General features: G+C 38.2%; 1 protein-coding gene across 8 annotated transcripts in view; it reads right to left on the bottom strand.

The window, feature by feature from the left end:
• GLIS3 (GLIS family zinc finger 3) overlaps positions 1-13687 on the bottom strand; it is a 563983-nt gene that overhangs the window by 122481 nt on the left and 427815 nt on the right. The gene's annotated exons all lie outside the window — the stretch shown is intronic.

Here is a 13687-nt window from a genome sequence, read left to right on the forward strand (position 1 = left end):
TGCATCTGTTAGCAAGATGTGTAATTGCTTCTCTGCTTTATATTTCTGTTTATGAAAGGTTTCACAGGAACACTCTACTTTTGGATGGCAGAAAAGATTTGGGTACTCTAAGCTCAGAACTTCCCTTGTGTAACACAATCCACTGAGTTTTCTTCATGTCACCCTGTGGGAACTCGGACTTAAGAAACTTGCATAAGAAAAAGATGACACTGGCTACTGCTACTTCAGTGAGAAATAACCTCACCTTTGTCTCTGACCAGGAGGCATGTGTCTTAAGCCAGCCTCTGTGAAACTGCAGCAGGCTAATTTATTACCCTGTATCTAGGGTAAAATCTCAGATGCTTTATAGTTTCTGCCACTTATTAGACCATCCCCAGGATGTATAGAGGACTGGGGAAAATATTTTTGCAGGGTTCCTGTCAATATAATTGATTTGAATCACCCCAAATCAGTATGTAGCATCACACTTAGAGCCAATCTCGGGTAATTCAGCAAAAGAAATGTCACATTAGCCAGCACGAATGATCTGCCCTCTTGGAATCTGGTCCAGCCTACAAGACCTCAGGATGAGCCTAAAGGCATCTGTCCAAAAGCTCATTAGGGTACCTAGTTGACCCCACACATGGGGCAGAGGGTGGGAGAATGCCTTGAAGGAGAGAAGTGAGGGCTGGCACCGCTATGGGTGCTAGTCTGGGCTCAGGGTTTCCCACCTGGGTGGTTCTGCTGGCCCAGTCACCAAAAAAGGGTTTGGAAATTTTAAGGAAGGCACTCCAAAGCATGGGGGCTCCAGGGCATCAGTTAGGGGCCCAGCCACCGTCTTCTAAGAGAAGGCTACTACAGAGCTTCTCAGAATGATCCTTATGCTAAGAACTTGTTGACAAGTTACAAAATTTCCCATGTTGGAAACTCAAGACAGCCCACAGTAAGAATGGCAGAGTCAAAGGAGCACCAGATGTGGAGTCAGAACAACTTAGTTGGAGTACAGTTCTACTTACTGAGAGTGCTTTGTAAAGACATTTAGCTTCTCTGAGGCTTACGTCTTTCATCTCTAAAATGGGATTACAATAATAATTGTAACACTGCCCTTGTATAATTGTGAAGATTAAAGAGGTAAAAGGCTGTGAAAATGGCCCAGTAAACTATGCTACATGAGTATCGAATGGTTCTTATTGTTTTTCTTCCCACTTCCTTTAGGCTTTTATTTTATAAGGGAAAAGAATAAAAATGAGTAACTGCATCCATTGTATTATTACTGGATGTTTAAAATGCCAATTCACTTCTTTTTGCCATCACTGATGGTTGAAGAGATATAAGTAGTGCTGAGTTCGTGAGTGTTTTGCTGTGTTGAAATCTCTGATTAATTTCAAGCTTAATATTCTGGGGTGGGAGGGGGCTCATAACTGGGATAGAGATGGAAGGTGGGGAAATCATTATGAACATTAGGTTCCTCTGTTCATTTATGCCAAGGTTTAGGGTACCCTAATGTGGTTGAGTATGACTTGAAAATTTGGGAACTCGTTCTTGACATTTTTCCATATGAAGATACAAGATTTTTTTAAAAGAGCAGGGGAATGGATCATACTTGATTGCTAATTTGAGTACAAAGAAATGAAACCTGACTTCTGAATCTGCTCATGTACAAATGAGGAAACATTGACAATGTCCCTTGTACTACCAATTCTATTCAAAGTCCATATTGAGTAAATATTACCCACAGCTGGGGCTTGTGTGCTAGCCTAGTCCAAAGCACTGCTGTGAATCACAGCTTCTTGCCTGACAGATTCTGTCACCTCTTTACTTCTGTTTTCCCTTTTGAGCCTCCTTTTTCAGAGACCAATGACGTTCTTGCCTCATGTTGAGTGATAAAAGCTCCTCATGTAAGTGATTTTTACTACTGAGTATAAGAGGCCCCATGTTTATATAAAATAGAAAAATAATATACAGAAAGATATATAGCAGTGTTAAGCCACTGTGATCAACTAGATCACAACTCTGCTGCTACCTCGCTTCTATATTTTCTATATCTGGGAGGATCAAATGAAAATTGTTTGATCATTGGAGAATCATTTGAGAAAAATGATTGCCAGAAGTAGAGTGAGAGAGGAGAGCAAGGTCTAGTATAGGAGAGAAGACAGCAAGAGAGGCCACTAGCTGGTCAAGAGGATTCAGGATTCTAATGTCACACTAACTCTGCTGCCAAAAACACTTGTAAACCTGATTATAAAAGTATGTTCCAAGAAAGTACAAAGAGACAAGACCCAGAAAAATGTAGAAACAGAAATCTGTACCTCAAATTTTAGCAAGGCAAAAAAAAAAAAAGATAAAGTCGAGAAATGCAACGGATAACCAGAATGCTTAAACGTTATGCTTGGAAAGACTCTGGAAATAATATAGGTTAGTTTCTTTCAAAAGAAAGAAAGTCAATGGGGTCTAGGATGGGGTTATTGAAAACAACTAGAGAATTCCCATTTCCTTTTTAGATACCATTAGGTGAAAGCCACACATATAATGAGCCTACAATTCAACAACTTATTTAGTAAAGTCTCTCCTGATAGCCTTTTGTAACCTGAGATAATGATAGCATTTTGGAGAAAACTGGGAAACCTGGAACTGATAATGGCCCTGCTGGATATGGTCATAACTGCATAAGCCACTGTATCTAAACAATATTGATTAACAACAATAATCCAACCTAACTGTCTTATCTCCTTTCACCCTAGGTCCCTACTTCATGCCCCATATTACCACCATAATAATCTTTCTACATCAGAAATCTGACCACCATTTATCCTTAAACATCTTAGTATGACATACAAGGCCCTATGACATCAGCTCCCTGTCAACCTTTTCAGTTCAATGCTGCCTCAATAACCAGGAAATGACACTGCCATCTCCTGTGACTCTACCTGAAACTGTTTTCTGTGGCATTAAGGAAATGAAGAGAACAGAAAGTCATGCAATCCATATACTAAAAAATCCAGAAGATGGGTAATAAGTAAAAATTGTAGGATAACAGGAATATTAGTACAGAATTTCTATATACACCAGTAGGGTCATTAACAGAAATAAAGATGCATCCTTGAAAGAGAGCTTCTGTGTGGGTGTTCCACGAAGGCAGATTTTTTACTTAATTATATAAAGAATATTTGGACATACTAGACTTGCTAAGTAACAACAAAAAAAGGATTGTCTTAAAAATCAGAAAGCTGAAGATGTCATGAAGAGACTTTATGAACATCTTTTGGGACTTTTTGAATGTGATTCCCCATACTGGACTCCAGGGAGGATGAGGCTCCACCTAAGGACTCACAATTCCAATGGACTACAGCTGTGCCCACAGCTGACCTGTGCAGTGGCAGGACAGCAAGCACCCAGCCCCAGAAAGAGGAAAAACATCTTTCTATTCCAGTGAAAAGAACAGCCCTAACAGTTACTGAAGAGTTAGTCCTCAGCAAACAGCAGAGACAGTGAGCATTTAAGATGTCACATGACACTTTGCTAGAGTCTATAAAGAGGGGTCTGGATTGCCGAGTAGCAGAATAATTTTCCAAAATGTTCTGTGGAACACCAAGGTTACAAACAGTATATCAAGACTTAATGGAAAAAAAAAAAAGACTTAATGGAAGGCTTTGCATTAGGCAGTACTAGCTAATTCTGGAGTACATTCTGTAGGTCTGGCAGGAAAACAGCATACCACCTTTGGCATCATATTGAGCTCCCTTTCCACTTCTAAACTTTCCCATTTCTCAGAAACAAACTAAAGAGAGTAGAAGTTTTAAAAAAAAGTCATCTTGAAGTCATCCAGACTCTAAAAGTCAAAAGAATAAAATAAGATAATGTATACAATATAGCTCTGAAATGTTAAAGTATTAAATGTGGGCAAAATGCGATTATCACTGTTATCACCATCACTATTAAAACAACTGAACCACAGACATTGGATTCTGCTTGATGAGCAACTCAAGTGGTGCCCTGCAGAAGGCTCAAAGATCTATTCATCAAGTTCCCCTAACTTTTCAAGTATAAATTCAAATAAACCAGCTGAGGCAGGAAAAATCTCTTCTCCTCTTAGAAAATTCTTGCTATTGTCTGACTTTTGCCTCTGTGCACCACTAATAAAGGGGGTTCCCAGGTGGTGCTAGTGGTAAAGAACCTGCCTGCCAATGCAGGAGATATAAGAGAGGTGGGTTCGATCCCTGGGTGGGGAAGATCCCCTGCAGGAGGGCATGGCAATCCACTCCAGTATTCCTGCTGGGAGAATCCCATGGACAGAGGAAACTTGCAGCTTCTTATGGTCCTTATGGTCGCAGAGTCGGACATGACCAAGTGACTTAGCACACACCCACACACCACTAATAAAAGCCAGTTTCCCCAGCAGAAATGGATGATGACGAGGTATTTTTCTCTATTGTAATACCATTTCTAACTCCTACCCCTGTGGCCGCAACTACCTCCTCCAAGGATGGAGCGCTGTCTCATATAGGACCTCAACAAGCACTGGGCGTGTGTTTCCTCACTAGTAGCTACCACATACCTATAGGGGATTGCTGTTACTATCCAGATTTCACAAATGAGAACAATTTGACAGAGGCAAATTCAAAACAACAACAACAAGGTCTAAAATGGATATAAAAGTAAAACTCTTCTGTATGAAATCCATATTTACCCATTTCCCATTCACATAATACTATCCACAGGAAAACTGACAAGTGGTAGGGATTTTCAACCAAAAGACATGGATTCTCTCCAGTAAGTTTGTCTAGTAAAGATTTTAAAACCCACAAATAAGACCACAAATGTGTTTCCAGTATGAGGGAAAAACAAAATAGATATATAAACAATTCATAATTACATTATGATTTCAGTTTCCTTTAATTGTTTTTAAACAGCTAAAATCCCTTTGAGGGTAAAATAAATTAATGGAGAAGTCTCGAGTGGAGAAAAACAACTTACTAAAATTTCAACAATCACTTGTCTTCTCTCTTAGCAACCCTTAGTAGATAACATGATTTAATTATAGTTGTAATAGTTAACTCTTATTGGCCATGTATAACATACCAGACTAAGCATTTTACTGTCATTATTTCATTTAATATGATAAAAACACACTATATTAACAAACATTATATGACATAAACTTATGACAAAAATGATCGAATTAAAAGTTAACATGATAAACTTGTATGATTCTATAAGTTCTCTGATATATAACACAGAATTGTTGCTGTTTAAGCTGGTAAGTCATGTCTGACTCTTAATACCTATGGACTGTAGTCTGCCAGGCTCCTCTGTCCATGGGATGTCCCCGGCAAGACTACTGTAGTGGGTTGCCACTTCCTTCTCTAGGGGATCTTCCCAACTCAGGGATTGAACCCTTGTCTCCTAGGGAAGCCCATGACACAGAGTAAATGTTTTAAAAAGCATCTGGTTATTTGCTTAAAGTATAATTCTCCTCCACTCTCTTAGCATGGTATCTATAAATTAATTGGCATGAACTAATTTGCTTTGAATCATCACTGGTATAGTAAAAGTGAGTAAGATTAGTATATCTGATAATTAATTTCCTTATGTTTTCCTAGTAAATAATTAATTTGCACTAAAATAAATTACATTTTGAGTTTTACCAGGCCCCATTTTTGTCACTAGTATCATCTTCAAATAAAGTAGCCTCAGTTAAATTTTAACATAATGTATTTTATTTTGTGGGTGAGATGGTCAGTTTTACATGTCTGTTTGGCTAGCCTTTCCCTCCCCAGTTATGCAATAAAACACTAATCTAGGTTTTTTTTTTAGATGTGATTAACATTTACAATCAATTTTTAATCCAATCAGCTGAAAAGGCCTTAAAAGCAGAACTGAGGTTTCCCTGAGAAAGACGAAATGTCACCCGTGGGCTGCTCATCCAATCCTAGAGGCAGAAACACTGGTACCATCTTGACTCTACCCTTCATCTCTGGCATCCAATCCATCACCACTTCCTGTCCACTCATTTTTCTCTCAACTGCCACTATCCTTGTCCAGGTGTCTATAATCTTGTAAAACTGCATACCGTCCTAACTGGTGCAATTGCTTTAGACTCCTCCATTAATTTATTGCACCCTACTCCCCACACTTGAATTCACCAGCTATACAATCAGCCCACCACCTGTCAAAATCCAGCTTTAACATCTCTGACTGCCTCAAGGGAAAGGAGCCTATCTTACCATTTTTGTATTCACAAGCACTTATCAAAATATCAGACACACAATACATGTTGGGTAAGTAGGAGTCAATCCTCCAGAACATAAGAAGCATAGATTATTCTTAGTTGGGCAACGTTGTGGGGGTTTATTATAATTAAAGCCAGGTGAAACAGTCACTAGGTAGCTTACATTTCTTTTGGCTCAGAGGGTCTTTTTTTTTTTTTAATAACAGCTTTATTGAGGTATAATTGATATACAAGGAACTGCACTTATATATGTACAACTTGATGGGTTTGGACATATGCAAACACCCATGATATCATAACTGCAACCAAGGTAATAGACATATAACACACCTCCCAGAGTGTTTGCTTGTGTTCCTTTGTATGTGTGTATGGTGGTGGTGGCGGGGCGGCGGGGGGGGGGGGGGGGGGGGGGGGGGGGGGGGGAGGTTCTCTCTTTTTTATCATCAAGAAGTCTTAATTTTGGAAAGTCAGTGAAATCTATGGGGTTTCTCCTTAGAAAAATACATTTTACATAATTTCTGAGATTTCATGGACTTTCTAGAACCCACTCATCCATGTATTCCCCTACGGTCCATGGACCCCAGGTTAACCTCTGAATAGAACCAAGTATCGCAGATTTAAGTTTGATTTTAATTCCCTCTGGTTTAGGTCGCAACTTCCTTTCTTTCTTTTGGGTCATTTTTGCACCACCATCGAAGCATCCATATGACCTACAGAAACTAGCTGTTAGTCATCACTGAAAGAGGTCTTCCTCTAAAAGAATATTCAGTTCTTACAAAGAAAAATAGTTTCAAGGACACTATTGTTCCGTTGTTGTTCACAATAGACCATCCTGGATGGCAGGTATGTGTAACAACACTTTCTACCAAGATGGTTACCCTTTCACCTTTGAGGCCCTATGTTTGCCTTTCAAGATAGCCATGAAGATGGGGAAATGGAAAAACCGGGGGACTGTAACTTAAGCAAAGTCAAGGAGCAATTCATAGTACTGCATAAAAGAAGCCCATACCTTCTGACATCCAATCCAGAAACTACTCTTGAGACCCAGCCACCTTCCCAGTATCCACATGAGAAGTTTTCACATTAGGCTTACCCAAGCCCCTGTGTAAAGTCACCTGAAAATAAATCTTTAGAGCTCAAGATACAAACAAATAGAAAAATATTACTCATGGATAGCAAAGACAAAATTCAACTGAATCTGAAAAGAAAAGTCAGGAGAGAACTAGCAGAGGAGGCTGTAATTGCACGAAGGACCAGTTCTTCAGAAGTGGAGACAAAGAACAAAACCGAGGAGGGCCATGATAAGCTGTGTCATGACATTGTAAGACATTATGTTTAGGCAGCAGAAAGTCTGAAATAAATGCTTTTATTATGAAATCATTTTGATCAAGAATCCTCAGAATCTAATAAGAGAAAGGAAAGGAGAAGTTTGGAAGGTTTCTGTCAATCAATCAAAAAAAGTAATTATCTAGGAACCATCTCTATAAGGTGTCTGCGCTAGGCATTGTACAGCCTGAATTGCTCACTAAAGCACCTGCCATGAGGCCCTCATTCTTTACATAGTTGGCCAGAGCTCTGCCACACACTCCTAATTTTTTGGTTCTAATTAAGAATTTTCAAGGGGAATAGAACGAAAACTACTGTGCCATACATGACAAAGAATTGTGATAAAATCAAGAACAATGTAGAACTCCATTGATCTCCCCATTTCTTTCAAATGAGAGAGACTAAAACTTCACTCCTTAAGAGTGCCTGTCAGTCACAAAGGAACTCCCAGATACTGTGTTCCAGAAGCACCCTCTGTGTGACTTTATTCACAGCATTTCAGCTACTGCACAGAGCACATGTCTCCTTGTATCTCTCACTGGAATGTAATCTTCAGGAGGGCAAGTTTAGTTCTCACTTGTTTTTAAATCCCAGAGCTGATGCAGGGTCTCACTTGCTACTTATGCTGACTGCTTGTGCATGTACATGCGTGCCCAATTGCTTCAGTCATGTCCAGCTCTTTGCAACCCTACGGACCAAAATGCTGCCCATCTGAGTCATTTTTTCAGGTGGGAGATACAAGTAATGCTTTTCACTGTCTAGCATCCAGTTCCTCTAATGCCTACTGAGGAAAGGCTGCCAAAAAGTTTAACTACAACAAAGTAAGATGATTCTGACATCTACTGCTATGCTCCCAGCAGTAGAATCTTTTAAAAGAAGCTCAAACAGAAAGGTACAATATTTCAACTTAAGCAGAGCTTTAAATTTTTTTTGCAGGCAATACAGTTTTTTCATTTCTAAAGTGGTCATTTGAATGTGTTTCTGACCATCTCACCTCAACAGTTCCCCCTCTTTTACCTTCATGTCAACTTCCTCACTGCTTCCTTGCCTACATTTATGTTATTTTTTGTTCATCTTTTTTATTGTTGCTGGATTTCATCAAGATAGTTTGGCTCTATGAGGACAAAGAATATGTCTGTCTTATGCACACTTGCATTCATGTGTCTAATCCAATGCCTGACACATAGTAGGTGCTTAATAAATATTTATTGAATGGAATAAATTCCTTGAGGATGTACTTCTCAAATAATTTACAGAAGAGTAGTTTGATAAGATGTTCTAGAGGAAAAAGAAGATTGTTTTGTTGGCCAAGTAATACTGAATTAAATCAATCGAATTAATGTTAGTTTCCCTCTGGAATATTGGTGGATCTAAGGCTCTGAGAACTCTTACAAGAGGGAAACCACTGAATATTATTTCCCAAGTTTATATGATAACAAAAAAACTTTCTAAAAGAATTACCTGATAAGATTCTGTAGATTGTGTTCTAGAGAACACACTTTGGGAAACACTGCTTTAAGGGCTAAAAAAGACACTGGGCTAGGCTCAGAGATGCGAGTATTTATTTTTCTGTATCCACAAGGCTGAAGACAGTTTCTCTGATCTCTCCAGAAAGGAACAGAATATTTTTCTAACTATCTATTTACTCTCATGGACAACCATCTCTACCCTTCCGCTTTCCACCACCAAATGGGAATTCTCAATTCCTTTTCATTGGCTCCAATCACCATGTAGCATTAAAATGTTCTCAAAAGCACAGCTGGTTTCATATTGGATCTGCTTCACAAAGAAGCCTCCAGGCAACTGGTTTCAACTCCAAATCAGTATTATCAACTGGGGGTTACCTTGACTTTCTTTTTCATTTACATTTAATTATTAGTTAGCATCACTATTTTGAACTGAAATTGTTTATTTTACAAAAGCATATGTAGTGCCTTTCTTGAAATCTGTTACCCTCAACCGAGACATCAGGACATTCAGGCAGGTAGTATGTCTCACCATCATTTTGAGGTGTAATGTAAGTAATCTGTCAGCAACAACTGCTAAGTAGAAAGGTTAATAAGTGACTCAAACACACACACACACACACACACACACACACACGCTAGTGCCATTTTAATGTCATCGCTGTAATAACATCAGTTTTACTCAAATTCCAATATGATTTCCTAAATGTGAGTGGAAGAAGAGAAGCCACCAGTTCATCTTGAAATGTTATGTCTATAATATGTGTCTATGACTGACATTCCATTGAGCGTTAGATTCTTAATTTATTCCTGAGCAGGAAAAAAAATGGAAGGAAGAAGGAAGGAAGGAAGGAGGGGGAAGGATGAAGGAAAAAAGACTGTCAAAATCTGGGAGGACCTCTGTGTACTCATCTGTATATTCCATATGCCATGCAGATGATGACACAAAATAATTGATATAAAAAGTATGTCCCATTAACTCTTCTATACATGCTTTCATTTAGGGGAAAATGTATTTTTTCCACATAGCTTTTTGAAGATTTCAACAAGTGCACCAAACAAGGTGAGCCTATGTTGTGTTTAATGAAATTGTTTATAGTTTTGAGTATATATGGGGTGCTGGTGGCTCTGAACAGATTCCAGAGTATCACCAGTTCTACATGAAGAGAGTTGCATTAAATAAGCCATTCTATTTTAGCCAGAAAGCTATATAGAGCTGTTCTCTAAGTAGAAAATACACATACATGTTGCATTCACATACACTTCAAATGCTACACTTGCTTGGTTTCAAACAGCCCATGTTGAGGTCACAAAAGTGAAAGTTAACTACAGGGGGTCAAAGGTGAATGTTTAACAAACATTTAATGTATCACACCCAAAGTTTGGAATCTTTGTGGAAGTGTAAAATGGACAAAGGATTCACGTCATCTCTAACTTTTGGCCCAGTATTCTTTCCATTCACTTTTTAAAAGTCCATTTGGATAGCAGGCCAGAAATGAAGGAAACCTCCCTGCTGATGGCACTTGCAAGGTGTAACTGAAAATTTCTAACAAAGCTCACAGCCTTGAGGAAAATTTCAAGTGGCTTATTGCTTTAGTTTTTTTTTATTTCCCCACTCATTATCAGACAAAATTGAAGGACAGATTCTGCCTTCTGCTCTGTAGACTGAATTCTATTCTCACTGGAGACCATAGCTGGTGACTTGAGTATTTTGCTACTCATTTATCTGTGTAGCCCTCTATTTAATGGACTCAAGATCTGCAAAGCACATTCTATGGAAGAAGTCTGTACATCAGCTGATGGGATGTGTGGGTGTGCACACATCAGACAAAGAGAAAAGTTACTCTGCATGCAATGAGCCAAATTATCCCAATTCTTTCGCAGACGAGGTTTTTTTTTTTTTTTCTTTTTCCTTTGTTTTCACAGCTTGAATAATATTTAGCTGAGTTTTCAGGTTTTTGGTTTTCAGTAGGATCCAACAGGTGTGGGAAAGGGCCCCATGCCCATGACCAGGGCATCACTTACAAGATCTCTACCCCTCCTAATAAACATTTGTCTTATGGGTGAGGGTGGCTTGTCCCTGGCCATGATTTCAGAGAAAGGCTTCATAAAGCCAGCCATGTTAAGACCAAAATAATGTCATTTAGTGTCCAGGGGGAGGTTGAAAAGAGGATTAGAGGCAGGCAGGCAGGCAGGGTATATTAAAGGAGTCCATGACTAACAGGGTGTGACAGAAAAGAGTTTTATTCTTTTCAACAAAACAATTCCCTAGGGCTGGGACCATTACTCCACTGTGCCTTTATCACCTTGGAATTTTTATGGTTATTTTTGATGAATTCACATTTTTGTAAAGGCTTTTTGAAATAATGCCAATTTTCAATTTTTAATTAAAGTCGTAAATAATCTTAATTCTGCTTTAAAAGGGTTATTGTTTCTTACTTTTTTAAATCATTGCTGCCAGGAAATATTCCAAATACCAAGCCCTGATGTGAGTTAGTAATTAGAATCTCTCCGAGGTCTAGTAACATTCTACCATGTAAATACTACACACCAATACAACGGCGCAAGGTTTGAAAATGTGGATTGACTGATTTCAGGTTTATTAGCACTGCTTTTCCTGGGAGTGACATTACCTCTTTTTATTGGATAGCGCAACTTTCATCATTTTAATTTCCATGAATTAGTCCATCAAAGATCCACATAGGATTTTTAAAATCTTCAGATTAAAAGGCCAGGTTAAAATTTGGAAAGTAAACACGGTAAACTTGTCACTAAGGACTAAGCAAATAAAGTCAGCCAAATTCAATTCAGTCACTTGCAGGAAAGAGTGAACAACAAAAGCTGAATCATTGGAGTGACAATACCCCATTTTACATAAGACAAAATTAAGAGAATATTGTAATATTTGACATTAAATTGTAATTCTGCCCCTTGAAAGAATATCCTTTTATCCAGATTGTCTATTAAAGGTTCTTAAAAACTGTTTACAAATTTATACTCTTAAGATCTGATTATCTTCTTTAAATTAGTGCTTCAAACATCTTTTGCAGAATCATAACTACTCTTCCCTTATAAAGAAGCTGAAATACTCTGTGTCTGAGCAATATAAGCTATTAATAATTCCTAAAAATATCACATTATGTTTTCATACCTACTGTCAACCTAGGTTACTCTCTTGGGTTGAATATCATATTACTGCTTATCTGTCTGCGTGTGAGACTTACATTCTGTCAAGTCCACAGTTGTTATTCTCTATGAAGGTGCTCTTCAATCTCACAACAAATTTGCTAATACAGCAAAGCCTCATACATTTGGGACAACTTGGAGGTAAAGAATAGTCAGATTTAGGGGGAAGAAATTCAGCAAGAGGATTTTTTAAGAAACACAACTTATTATTTCAAGTTTACAAGATACACATGGATAATGTCCTCCTAAACAATTAACAGTATGTCATTGTAACAACGGAGTGTTATTTTAAGACTATTAAACATCCTTCTTACAACTTTATTTTTATTATTAATTCACTTAGTTCCTTTGCTGTTTTAAAATACAGGAACATATTCCAATCCATGTTGAATGATCATCTATTATGATATGTTGATAATAATCATCTATTATCAGTTGACTGGGATTCCAATTAAAGAGATTTAACTATACTTATGTGGGCTTTTCTACTGGTTCAGACAGTAAAGAATCTGCCTGCAATGCAGAAGACAATGGTTAGATCCCTGGGTCTGGAAGATCCCCTGAAGAAGGGAATGGCTATGTACTCCAGTATCTTGCCTGGAGAATTCCATGGACAGAGAGCCTGGTGGGTTACAGTCCATGGGGTTACAGAGTCAGACATGACTGAGTGACTAACACTTTCACTTTCAACTATATTTTAGAGGAAAAATAAATAATTTTAACAACTGACTTATAAGAGTGGGCTTGTATGCCATTAAGAATATCTATTTTAAAAAAGAACTTTTATCAAATTTTTCTAACTGGACATTTTTCTAACTCATAGTGGAGAGGTCAAATTATTTCCATATATGAGCCCTCAACTGGCATTGTGCTAACACCTCCTAAGGAAGAAAAAGCTCAAGTGACAAAAAGGTTATGAAGCATATCCCAAAATAAAAGCACTAAATCCCTATAAATCATAAAAGAATGAAAGATTCTGGCTAGCTTGAAGCCATGGTGACCTGAAAACCATGCCATAGGGTTTAATAAAACCATAGGAGATCACAGGCATCACTGACTCAATGGACATGAGTCTGAGCAAACTCCAGGAGACAGTCAAGTACAGGGAAGCCTGGTGTGCTTCATGGGATCGCAGAGAGTAAGACATGACTTAGCAACTGAACAACAACAGTGTTCAGTCACTTGAAATAAGTTTAGTCTTAAACTTCCCTTAAATTTGTTATGAAGGGCTCTTAAATGAATGAGGTACCCATCTAAACACAAGTGAAAAACCAAGGTCAGGTCAACATACTTTCTGCCATAATTGGAACATATTTTTTGGTCCAAAAACTTACAAAGTCTGGTATTAGGAAATGCCTTGAAAGGTAGTAAGCTCTTTGTTTCCCAAGATGTTAAAGAACAGTATTGTCAACCACTTGCTGGAGATCTTATGAAGTCAGGAGGACAAGTCAGGTGGGTTGGCAGGTTGATCTTTAGCATTTCTTTCTTCCAAATCTGAGAG

The sequence above is a fragment of the Cervus canadensis genome, chromosome 14, assembly GCF_019320065.1.
Source record: "Cervus canadensis isolate Bull #8, Minnesota chromosome 14, ASM1932006v1, whole genome shotgun sequence".
Lineage (NCBI taxonomy): Eukaryota > Metazoa > Chordata > Mammalia > Artiodactyla > Cervidae > Cervus > Cervus canadensis.